Source organism: Coturnix japonica, chromosome 10 (genome assembly GCF_001577835.2).
Source record: "Coturnix japonica isolate 7356 chromosome 10, Coturnix japonica 2.1, whole genome shotgun sequence".
Lineage (NCBI taxonomy): Eukaryota > Metazoa > Chordata > Aves > Galliformes > Phasianidae > Coturnix > Coturnix japonica.
This window is the reverse complement of record NC_029525.1, coordinates 646,436-659,947: the sequence shown is the minus strand read 5'-3', so window position 1 is coordinate 659,947 and position 13,512 is coordinate 646,436. Positions and strand designations below refer to the sequence as shown.

The following is a 13,512-nucleotide window of genomic DNA, read 5'->3' as shown; positions in this document are numbered from 1 at the left end:
GGCTGCCAGCTGCTGGATCAAGTACTAGATCAGGCTACCCAGTGCCCATCCATCCTGGCCTTAATACTCAGTCTTCATTCCCTACAGTCATAGAAAATATGCCCTCTTTCTTGTTCGTCTGCTTCCACCCCTGGGGAGCTTTCTGGTTTTCCTACACCTGCTGGGAGATACTGATTCCCCCAGTAAGGTTCCTACAATGGGAATACATTTCAAGTCCCCAGCTGCATCCAAACTCCCATCATAGAAGAGATCAGCATTCCTAAACAGCATTAAAGTGACCTGGTTTAGCATCAGAACTGTGAAAAACAACAGAAAAAAAACATGGAGAAAGTAGGTCAAAATTCTCAGCTGCAGTTTAAAGCTGGTAGCAGCATCAAAGCTGCTAAGAGCACGTCACATCCTATGTCCCACACCTGGAAGGTTGCAGATGCCTTTTAACGAATCACTTCTGTTCAAATCCTTTGGCCAAATGAGTTCACGTTCAGCTTATGCAGTTTTGTTCAGAACTTCACAGACCAGATAAAAAAAGGTGAGGTGTAAAACAGTGTTTAAGTAAATTGTTGGAAAGGGAGGACAGACAACTGCAGACCACTACCACCATTCCTTACTCTGGACTGACAATCTGACACAATACAGTTCCAGTTTTCACAAAGGGATGAATCCAAATGAACTCTCAGCACTTGAGAAGCGAACCCACTTGAAGCCCTTTCCATAAAGTCTTCTCCTTGAAGATCCTTGCTAAAAACTATTGATCGTATCATCCTCAAACAAATGTGCTGCCAAGTTATTTCTGTAAGCAAGTCTTGGGCTGGTTGTTGGCCATCTCACCAAGAGCAGCATCCTCTACATTCAATCAGTCCCAAATTTTGTTCTCAGAAGCTTTTATACAAGTTTAACAGGAAAGCCAGGAACATCATGCTGGAAAAAGTAGTAATTTAGTTGTTTCACATGCAGAGTCTTGAAATGAGAAATAGACCAGAGGAGTGGTTTGTGCAATGCAAGCTGGACACATCAGGTCCCCTTCCCCACTTGAGCTGAAGCCACACAGCATCCAGCTATGCATGTTCATACACTAAGTACTACAAACCAGGTTCTGCCAGAAGGGGAGTTCATGTACTTCATCAAGAGTTGCACAATGCTGGAACCTCTGAACTATTAAAATCAAGGAAAAAAAGTCCCCATATAAAACTTACGAGGCTCCTTTTGTTGTTACTTAAGCGGGAAAGAGGGAGAAAAGAGCAAAGACAAGCCCCCAGCTTCCTTCTGAGGCTGGGTGCAGGAGGCAGACGTGCAGCCCTCTGCACAAAGGCCTGACAGACTGCCAGATCCCTGCCTGTAAGCACCAAGCACCTCTGAACAGTGCAGGTGTTTAGCCCACACACAGCTGCACGCTGCAGCCCTACCAGGGATCCTGCACATACACACTGCTTCAGAGAGATGCACCTTGAGATGACGGCAGCCAGCCCCAGCTCTCTCAAAGGCCAGCAAAAGCCCAACATCTGAGATACTGTGCACTTGCAAAATCGGATCAGGCAAGATCAGATTCCAGGAGACAGATAATCATGAGGATGCTATAGAGGAAATGAGAAAGAAATTGGTAGTGGTGAAAGGCCTACAGCAGAACCAGTGCAGGACGAGAGAACTCAGCAGACATTCTCTGATATCTAAGCACCTCATATATCCCTATTTTTTTTTCCCCAGGTTACCCAAGAGCAAAATGAAAGCTCCAGGTACATCTACACCACTTGCTGCCCTTCAGATAACAGTTCTGAAGAAGAAAGGGTAAAGCCCACTAAGGCTACTTCAAGACATTCACCTGCATCTTCAAGAAACAGCCCACATCAGGCAAATTTAGGTGCTCTGATGGTGAATAGCAGCTGATGGATGTAGCTGTAATTTGCACTCACTGATACCAGCAAGGAGCAAAGTCCTTGATGAGCAACTTCAGCTCTGGAGTGGTCTGAGATCACTGGGAGCAGTGATCCACAGACTGACAGCAGAACTTAACACAGATGCACACTGATAGCCTATGACTTTTTCATCTGCCTGGCAAGGAGAAGCAGACTGGAGGATGAATTGCAGACATGCTGGGGAAGCTTGAGTAGACTGGTGATTTGGCAGCTACATGCAAAAAAAAACCACCAAAAAACAACCCAACAACAGCCACCAGCCCTCCTTTGCACCATCCAAACCATTAAATGCTTTTTTCTGCTCTTAGAAAAAAGCATGAAAGCATACACACAGCTTTCATGGTGTGTATGGATAGGGAGAAGTGCCTCTTATAAGGCAGAAGGAAAGTCCTCGTGAACTTGAATGGAGAGGATCATGGAAAAGCAACAATCCCTTAATAATGAGGGACAAGTAGGAGTCATGCTAACTAAACACAGCTTGAGCTGAAAGACAGCCCTGACTAATTCAGAGTGCTGAGAAGCACATTCTGACCTGGCTGTGCACCAGGATTAAGGCTAGCACTCATCTCCTCTGGAAGATGAAATTCAAACACCACTCAGTAAATAAACAGTATTAAATAGTAAAGAGGTGGATACAGCTGTAGGCTGTCCCCCCAAGTAAGAGGAAGGTCTCCCACCTCCAGAGGTCTCTGGCTGCCCCATAGAAGCTGGTTGCCTTTCCTCTGACCCACTAAAACTCACAGCACCACAAAAACACAAGTACAAAGGAGCAGAGCAGCCTTCTCTTGGTTGCCTTGGATTAGAAGGATACAAACCTCTGCCAAGGCTCACATCTCTCAAAGAGTTTCAGATGCTGCTGGTCAGACTGAGGATCTCAGCCTCTGCAACCAAGCAAAGCAGAGACCTGGGGTGATGCTCAACAGCAGTCTGAAGCAGCACCATCCCCTAATGGTATCCATCATTGTATGAATAGTACCATGTCCAGACCACAGCTGCAAACATCAACAGGCTTCCAGCTGGGGAGAACATCAGTGATATTGCACCTGGTAGCTCCACAGATGTGGGAAGCTAGTCTGGAATTGAAACCTAAATATATGGGGGTGTAATGGTGTGCTATCCCAAAAGCAGCGCTCTCACCAATGATCTGGATGAGGCTCTTTACCACCACAGAAAGCAGCAAAACCTTCCAGAAGAAATCACCTCCATGCATGAGGCATAAAATTAGCAAAGTGCATCAAAAAGAGGCCCCTTCCAAGGGAACTTCATGCTAGTATCCAACCGTGTGATGATTTAGGTGCTGAGAAAACACACACCAATAAGCCAGGCAGGTTAATCCCTGCCTAGGTGTGCCCTACAGGGATGAATACCAGAAATCAGTCCAAGTAAACATGGCTGTAAGAGGGACTGTGTACCTTCATTGCTGCTTTGGGGCACTGTTTGGCCAAGGATTGACAAAGCTGCTCCTCAGCACCATGCAGCCCATGTGCTGAGAAAACACTGCCTGCCTGTCACCTGAAATGCCTCATAAGAGATGGTAACAGAAAGGCAGCACAGGGAAGTGAGGGATGGTTAGCTCTTAAAAAATGCAAGAGTGATGTCAATAGAGGACACAAAAAGGGAGCATAAGAGAACTCAATATTGAGTGATTTAGCACAGATCACCTTTTCATTTTCAAGCCTGAACTCCACCCCCTTCTCCCTTGCAGGCACTGCCTTCTCCAGCAGTCGCAGGGCTGTGCTGCTGCTTCATATCACCAGATCAAACAGCTGGCAGGAATCCAATCAAAATCTCCGACATTATTTGGTTTGCAGTTAAGCTGTTTTTCAAAAAGGAAACCACGTACCTGAGAGCAGGCAGAAGGAAAGCTCCCCTGGCCTGCAGCACACTGCTGGAGGCAAATGGGGGACAAGCCCCATATGCAGGTTAGAGAGCACCAGGCATCCGGGGAGGAAAAGAACCAGTGCTCCCAGTTATGAAACTGCTCACTTAGGGCTGAGGAAGATGTTGTTAGAGCAAACAGATCTGAGAACTGCATTCAGGCAGGGGCAGCAGCTCCTGCACCTCATCCTCCCCTACCTCTCCCCTGTCTTTGTAGGGTCACATGCAGCTCAATTTGGTCAGAAAGAGATTCTGTAGAACTAAGCAAGCAAAACTGTTGAGTAGAAGTGTCTGGTGGTGCCTTCCTCAAACCTTGCTAACCCCAGGAACAGTCTGTGAGACAGAGCTTCATATGGAAGGCATTGCTGCAGCAGGCACCGAGCTCCAAGCCTAACAATTTGTCCTCCCTTACCATTCTGGAACTACAAAAACTCCATGAAGTCTTCACTGTAACCGTGCTACAGTCCTGGAACAAACTCTCAACAGACCCAAGCACACATATCCAACAGGGTAGTATCCTTGTGGCCCATCAAAAATAACCTCCTTCCTTTTCACTGAAATTTAAGATTTCCTTCTTTCCAGGCTCCCAACTGTGTGTGCTTATGAAGCAGTTTAGCTGTCAGAAGAGATTGATTCTGATAGTCTATGCGATTGAGAAGTTGCCAAGAACGACATGCAGACAAAGCAAAATACCTGCTGGAGACGTGCAGCCCCTTGGAGGGGGGCTGAGAGATGCCTGGCAGCTCTGTGACAGCTCTGAGGAACAGCCCAGCCTCCTGCTTTGCACAAAGCAAAGGTCAGTCCTGCAGCATGGCTCTGAGCTGCCTCCTCCCAGTGCAAGGTACAGGCTCAGTTACTGGCTTCCTTCTGTGCTTGCCAGCAATAAGATGGGCTGCACCTACACGAGCTCCATAATGCCCTGCACTTCCTCAGCAGAGCAATCAGTCTCAAGATACATAGACAGGCTGGTGCATATGTTCCCAGAGTAATGTCTGTACCTCATTACTCTTCAGGAGGGCTGGGTAGCAGCCAGGACTATAGGGAACACCTGTGAGGACCAGGAGTAGAAAGCTTTCAGGTGCTGGAAGGGTGCTTTGGCTCTTCAGGATACATCAGAAAGCCCCATACCACATCTGCCACTCTTCTACCTGTGCCACTTCTCCACGATATCGCTCAGATGTCTGTGTGCAGCCAGGTAACATCAGGGAGGCACACAGCAGGCTGGCAGGCCCACCATTAAGCTGCTCACACAGTGTGTCTGGGCAGCACAGAGAAAGCACCACAAAGCAGCAAGTAATCTCCAGTTTCTCACAAAGAGCCTTGAGACAAGCTCTGCAGGTTGTTTTTCCTTTTGGCTGTACCCATCTGGCTGACACTGTTTGCATTCACACACTATCAAGCTCCCTGAGTTTCCTCCCTTTTCTTGGGTACACAGTAATTGGATAGATTTAAATTTGCAAAGGAGCAGCCCAGCTATGAGACACTCTACCTTCCTGAATGCAGGTTCATAAGGAAGGGCTGCCAGCCATCACACTGATAAAAGGAGAGTGTGTCCATTGGAAGTTAACTTACAAGAGAAGCAGCACAAGGTGTGGGCAAGAACAGATGGCAGAACCCCTGCACAGCAAGGCAAAGCATCCCTGCCATACACACACCCATGGTGAGAAGCACAAGGAGGGAACAGCACTGCTACCCAAACCCCAGCACCATGCAGTGTTGTTTCCAGGACCAACGAACACCATTTTAACAGCACAAGAAACCTGAGTTATTTTAACACATAGGCTTGAGCGGTACAACTACTTCCACCAGGAGTTACGCTCCCCAGGGCCTGAGAAGGATCAGCATAGAGGTTATGGGATGTGGCAAACAAGCCCTACCACCAGGTACCTCCCGTTCCCTGTGTCCCAAAGGAGCACTCCCAGTGTTGCATCAGAACTGACAGGACTGGATGCCCACCTACAGCATGCTCGGTTTCGAGCAATGACTGCAAGCAGCAGGAACAAGCAGCACTGACACAAGCTTTCAGGTTTGCATGCATTTGATGTAGCAACATCAGCTTAAGGAAACAGCATGCAGGTGAACTGGGGGCAGGAGCAGAAGAGATTTCTCAGTTTCAGACAGATTTACAAGCCAGCATCTAGTTCTCTTATTTCCCTGATGCTAAGGACTTTGCACAGCTTGCAGTCTGGCTCCTCTGTCTGCTGTAAGCCTGACACATGCCCATGTAAAGCAAATATTATGCGACAACAAACAAATCTTCTACCCGCTTATGGTCCGGCAATCCATTCAGAAGCAAAGGCAAGGCACATACCTATAAATGCCAACTAGTATGAATAACAGCAAAGTCAAGGCTTGCTGTCAGCAGAAGGAAACATTTGGCTAAAGCAATCAGATTTATGTATTGGCCTCAGATATGTCAGTATTCCTGCTTTCCAAGCTTCTGAACCCATTCATGCATTGACATCTCTGTTAAATGGGATTTGAAAAATCCTTCCATTTCTGCAGCTGTTCTGACAAAGCCAAGGAAAGAAATCCACATACTCCCTCACCCAAGGAAATAACAAAGCATGAGCCCAATTATGTGGTGAAACACAAAGGAGAAGAGTTGTTCACAGCTGCAATAAAAGCTTCGCAACTGGGGCCTTACCAGATACTGCGTTATCCAAGGACTGACAACGCACTTCACCCTAAGCTGACGTTTACAGTCATTCAGTCCCTCTGTTACAGTATCAGCACATGTAGTGCATGGGAGTAAGCTGCTGATGGATGCTCCCTGCCCAGATCCCTGCCCTGTTCTGCTGGGAAGTCCCAAGGTGAAAGCCAGGGGAATTAGGCCAATAAACAACAGAACTTGAGGACTGAGACCGTATGAACAGAACATTTGAGCAGCCAATTCTAGAGTCATTCCTTAGGACCAGGGTTGCCAAGGAACAAGTGAGCTGGATCTTCAAGGAAAGCTGAGAAGTATTTTGATGGTCAAATTGAAGCAGTATAGTCTTGTGCTAAGAAAGGTTGTAATATATTTTGATAAGGAAATTTCAGGCACAGTAAGAAGAGCTCCATGATTCTGTATTACCCATCATGGGATGGCATAAGAAATTAGCAGTGCTGTCGAGAGAAACCTAAAGATTTCTCAAGAACCGAAACAAGTCCCTGTGATAAGATTAAGGCACGAGCTTGGTATAAAGAGATGTAACACTATGGCTTCACCTGGATTAGACACAGGGAGAAACCAAAGCCAACGCCCAAAGAAATAAACAATTCACAAGGAACAACAAGCAGAAGTCACCTGCTTCTGATACACTTAGAGAAAATATGAAGCACACCTGAAATTCAGACTGACTTTTAAACTAGAAACTAGAGTAGATGAACACATTTCCCTTCCCCTGTCACCCAGCTATAGCATTAGCCTCAAGGAATTCCTGCCATTTGGATTTTTTGCTGCTCCAAGTTCCAGTATAGCTTTGTGACAACCTGCAGCTTTCCATCCTGCTATGGATAAGGAAGCAAAAAGGCTCTGGAAGCCTTCTATTCTGCCCTTTCAGACTTCATACTTCAGTCTATATGGTTGTACCTTTTAGAATTGAGATGCAAAACATGTTTGTGGAGATTTGTAACCGTGGAACACACACCCTGATGAGCATATGTTGCTTTGCCTTTGACTAGCTGCAGATAGAAGTTTACTTCACACGGACCTGTAGCATTTATTTCACAAGCATCAATCTCAGGGAGCACAGACAACTTATTCCACCCTATCAATTTTAGTATCACTCTCTTTTTAGTATCAGGAAGATAGACTTATCTTCCCTTCCCAAAACCACTGCAGTGAAGTGTAGTGAAGAGACCCTTCAGGCTGCCAAAAAAAGGGAAAAATAGCAAAGTTGGGAACATTAAGCTACTTAATGCTTGAGAGCAGCTCCTAAGGTCATCACTTTGAGTGTTTCAGTATCTGGAGGCTGAAGTCTTCAGCAGGGAGTCCAATGCTTTCTTGGACAAACTGATGGAGCTGTGAATAACAAGAGCACATAAGGCTAAAACAAGAAGCAAGTTTGGCTTGTCTTCCCTTGTCTCATGCAGACTTACCACCTAGCCAACGAGAACAGCCAAAGTGCTTGGGCTACCAAGGGTCTCTGTCCTCTGAATGGCACAAAGCTCTCATCCAAACTTTCCCACCACCAAACTTTCAGGGAAATAAAGAAATGGTTGAGCCTCTAAGGCTGAAAAGCTTGCCTCCCACAACCACAGATCACCATAATACAAAGCATCGTCTTTAAACTGTATTTCCAAGATGAATTACTTCATTACTGTATCTGTTCCATTCCACGCAAACATTATAACCTTGAGAAAGCTAAACAAACAAGTCCAATTCTTCAGCCTGCAATGTGTTTCTCCTGCATGGGATGAAGTAAAAATACAGAGTACTTCTGAGGAGAAGGGTAGCATCTCCTGACAGCGTCTACACAACATGCCCAGTATTTGGCTGTACATCACTTACGTGTCAGAAGTCAACTTCTGTGCTTTGAATCCTGGAAATGATTTCATATTCAGCTAGAAATATCCCTGTGAATCACTCACTGTATGTGAAAGAAAAATCAAGTCACTGCCAGCAATCAGAGCATGAGAAAACACACCACAGGCCCACCTGGTGCCATCATAGAGGGACAGCACGTCTGACCAAGGCTGCAGGAGCATGGAAAAACACAGCAGTACTCTATATCAGAGCTAAAGACTTGAAGACTATTGCACAACCCAAAGCAATAGCATTACAGCAAGGTTGGACTGATTCTCTCCCTTTGAGTAAACCCATCCCACTTCTTTCTGGATTTATGTAGCTTTTTGGGACCTGCAGCTCTCAATGTCAAGCTCTACAGCTTAGATCAAGCAGGATATCTATCCCTTTTCCTCTTTCTCAGAGTGGAGAAAGCCTACCTACATCTCCTTCAGGGATGGATCATCATCTGACTGTACCAAAAGAGCCTTGTTCAGGGAGACAAGCTACAGAAGCTTCCCAACCTGCAGTTATAAGTGATGAACTACAAGTCTGTAAGCTGCTGCTGGATAAAAACAGCAACTGTATTTGCCTTTAAAAATCACTTACAGCATTTCTAGGGAGAAAGTAGAATAGTCCCTGTCTGTCCCATCCCTTGCTGTTCTTCCATAGCACACACGTTCAGATGCAGCAGAGGACAACTCTGGAGCTCTGTGACAAAGGGTGCCAGTTCCAGGAGCAGCCAGCAAACCCATGCTTGTTAGTGGGGCTGTTCACTGACTTGACTGCAAGGACCTGACTTGACTGCTGCAAAGGTTCTTCTGGTTTCCCTCAAAATGGTACCAAATACAGGAGACACGATGCCTGCATCTCTTCTGACCTCCCTATACTCTTGAATGTTGAGGAAATAGGATTACAATTTTACAGCCTCTGAAGGGAATTATTTCCTGGATTACTGTGGGAGCTGCACGTCGGTGCTACATTTTGGGTTGTTTTTAGGAAAAGATGAGTTAGCACGTGACAATTCTTTCAATTTAAGTGTTTGTAAGAAAGTAGCTTATACCTAATACATCTGCTGAGCAGATACATATTGTATCAGTTAATTAGCTTCACTTTTCCCAGTAGCTTTTCCCCCTCCCAACACAAGCAAAATCAGCAAGACCAAGTATCCCTGCACTGTCTGAAAACAGCTTTCACAGATCTATTTATGCCAGCACAACTACTGAGTTTGGGTGCGAGTCAAAGCTCCATATGCACCATTTCTGGTTTTGTTCTTATAGTAGCTCAGATACACAGTAACATGTTTAATATTCAGCAAGCTGCAAGTTCTGGAGCACAGTGGGAAGGTTCAAGGTGATGAGAAAAACTTCTGAAGCCTCCCAAGTGAAATAATGAAGCATTCACCTCCAGGTAAATGTTTTCCACAACCGCTCTCAGACAGACATCAGTTTACATCCATAACGCTTTCTGTTTGGTTCATACTGTTCCTAGTGACTAACTGCAGGTGAATCCCCAAGCAGCTCCCCAAAATCTCTTAAGCCTGAAACATGTCTCCAAATCAGAGCACCTCTAGAATGCTCCATCCCCAAGCACACAGCAGCCCAGAGTGCAACAACCTCAGCATTTTAACAGCAAAGTCAGAAGCTGGAATTAAGCAGAAGGCAGTAAGTCCAGCCCTGAACAGCCACGGGTTGAGGTCAGGACTGTTCAATTAGAAGCTGAGCTGCAACACCCTGCCCATGAGCAGGACAGACAGACAGACAGCTTCCCAAGCAATGGGCAGCACCGAGGGCCAACATTCCCAAGTTTGGTGGCGGCTTTCCATCAGGCTCCTGCTGAACCCCACTGAGAGGATAAAAACAAACAGCAGAGTTGCAGGGGGCTGCTATCATTCTGTCCAGCAAACTATCAGACTGCTGTTCCACTAAATAAACGGTTGGGAAGCTTGCAGACAATTGGACATGATGATTCCTCTAACAGCTCAAAACAAACGCACGTTCTCAAGGTTTGCTTCCCTGTTTGCTAATTTTCAGTACCTCTCTTTGTATCCTGTATAACAGCAGCATGCCAAGAACATAAAGGCTTTCATTTGTGTTAACTGTAGCACCAATAGCTCTCACTAAAACTGTAGCCACATCTTCCACACTCACTTGTTTTTGAAACACCAGGATGTAGCACAGCCTCCCTCCCCTTCCCACCAGGACAGGAAACTCTCAACTTCAATTATTTAGTTGATATTTCAATTCAACATAGTATTTCAATTATGAAAGCTTCAGTTAGTAAGCAAACCCCTCATCCTGTCGTTATCACCCATAACACACTGGGACATTCTCTTCACCCACCAAAGAAAGTGAGGCAGGATTTAGTTTCCCATACAAGTGGATCTGCCTCCTGCTGGGTTGACCACAATTACGTACGAAGTCACGGTTACATACAGCTGACAACAACCATTCACAGCAGGATCAGCACAGCAGATCAACCAGACTCAGCCCACACGGTGCTAATTGCCCAAGTGATGTTAATCTTCATTAGATAGCTTGATGCCCCTCCTCCAGCCTTAAAACAGCACATTTATGGAAGCATTAGCAACCACAGAAAAGGCAGCATAGCACAGAAAAATAAGGATCCATCCTTGCTCAAATGAAGCAGCAAGGCTTGCACCAGATTCTTAGCGCACAAATGGAAACCATGCTGACATACAATTGTTCCACCCCCATGTTCGCCTTCACACATTTCTTACAGGTCAGTTTGAAAGAATTAAGTCTTGTTTGGCTCAACATCCGGTGGCTGTTGCTAGAGGAAACAGACTGCAACACTTGAGCAAAAATAATGAGTTACATAAAACCCAGACTGCACGAGCAAGAGCAAGGGTTCTGCCAGCCTATGAATTTCAAATGTTACAGAAAACAGAGCTTAATTTCTGGGTTGGAATACAATGAAGTTAACCGGCCTGCATTACAACATAAAAATTCAAAAGCAACAAACGTTCAAGTTTTTATGAGTTGATGGAAATACAATCATGCTGTAATTAACCTTCTAGCCAGTAGCTGCTCCAATGATGTTCCATAAGCAGCTCTGCTAGGGACAGGTGAACTGCAGCTGCAGAGAGCACCAGCTCAGCTCCAGGCATTTCAAGACACAGATTATGCCTGATTAAGACTCTGATCAACTCAGACCCCAGAAGAGTTAAAAATGTTGTTAAATATGTCATTAAAAATTTAAGATTAGCCACCTCCATATGTAGCAGAAGAATATTTTACCTGTACCACTCCAAGCATCTTTTTGGTCACTGTTCCTCTTTCCTCTGGGTTTATCAGATCCTGCACCCAGCACCCAACAGATCAACTGCACACTGCTCAACTGCTGGCTCACTGCTGAGAAGGAACCCTAATGGCAGCGCTATTCGAGTACCCAAGACCAACCCAAAGCCTCCTATGATTACAGACCTTTAGTACAGACCTCACATATCAGAGAGTCCCACAACAGTAGATGCAGCATTCCTGAGAACATCTCAAACAGCGTAACTCTAATATACTCTAATATACTGGAATAGCACTTCACACGATGTACCTTTCTACAAATAGATACTGCTGTTCTTTGAGGAAAGTTTCAGCACTTAAATAATCCAGAAGCTTGATGGATGACTAATATAACTAGAAAGCTTCTTGTACAGAAGGATATTTTAGCTACCACACATCATCAGGACAACTCCATGTGCAGCCATAGAACAGCAGAGGCACCCAGAGCTTTCACTGCCATCTCCCAAGGTAAGACTGGGAGGGTAACATCAAGGGTAAGATTTTGGATCCAGATGGATTTTTGAATGGAGATGTGTGCTCTACAATCCACACTGAATGCTCAGACAGTACAGTATGTCCAGCACTGCTCCATCACATACCAGCACATGCTGGATCTACTGCCATGCAGAAAAGCACTCACTGAGTAGAGCAGAGATTAAACATTAACAACCCTTTAATCCAGGAACTTCCCCATTAAAACGGCTTCTGCTGCTCTTGTTCATCCATGCCATCCAGGAAAGATGTGCTCCTGAAGCCAGACTTCCCAAACGGGACATGGCAGGTTTGCTCAGAACACTGGGGGAAAACACAGTAGATTCAGTGGCTGCTCTCTTGTATGGCTTAGTAAGCCTGTTTTCATAGTACAGATGAGCAAGCAGAAGAGCCTGGCATAGTTTTCACAGGGACTGGGAAGAAGTCAGGCTGCTTTGGGATTCTGAGACAGAGATCTTACAGATGAAGACACAAGTACAGTGCTGGCTTGCAAAGGAATATGGGGGAATGGAGTCATGAAATGGGAAAACCAGAGGTAGCTTAAAAGTTAAAGTACACAAAAAAGATGGGATGCAGGAAAGGAACACAAGTGTAGGCAGCTTGGGAGCAAAATCGTGGCTGAGGTCAGCAGCACTTAATGTCTTGGAACTGCTAAGGCTGGAGCTTGACCCTTGAGGTCCCTTCCAACCCAAACCATTCTTTGATTCTATGATAAGGAGTTTCAGTAATACATCAGCAACTAAAAAAACCATGCACTTGGATCACCTTGCTGACTGATTTAGTGCTCCCATTGTCTAGCAGTCTATGTCAGAAATATGCATCTTTGTGCCAGTGGTGAAATAGAAAGCAAGTAAGGGAGAAAAAAGTTAAGCACTGTGAGCTGGGCAGAAGCTTCTGTCAAGTGGAAACACACGATATGATCCCAAACCCATGGAAATAGTTTCATCTGATAGAAACCTTCCCAAGATCCCAGTCTTCATACAGACAGAGAAGAAAAAGAAGGCAGTGACTTGTCACGGCAGCAACCTTCATCAGCACCACATCAAAAAAGTCTGCTTCAGACTTCAACAGCTTATCTTCAAGACAAAACAATACAAAAAGAATGAAGCGAAGTCAGATGCCTACAATCTCTGCTGCATCCATATTAAGATGATAGAGAGCAGTTCAGGCTGATGCTTAACCGAACACTTTTCACACTACTAACAGCATACTTACTACTGGCACAAAAAAAAAAATAAAATAATCAAACAAAACTGAAAACCAATTCTTCCTCTGGTCTGGAAGTTACCAACAGCAAACTGCCATCCTTCCATTGTTTCTTCCACTCTCCCACTGAAACTACCAAAAGTCAAAGGTTCACAGGGCTGCGTACAAAATTTAAAATGCAAATTACAATTCAGAGCATTTGTTTTCTGAAGTCATTCTGTCCAGGAGTAGAAACAGC

At 45.2% G+C, this 13,512-nt stretch overlaps 1 protein-coding gene across 6 annotated transcripts in view; it reads right to left on the bottom strand.

Annotated features, from left to right (window-relative positions):
* CSNK1G1 (casein kinase 1 gamma 1) overlaps nt 1-13,512 on the bottom strand; it is an 82,455-nt gene that overhangs the window by 51,456 nt on the left and 17,487 nt on the right. The gene's annotated exons all lie outside the window — the stretch shown is intronic.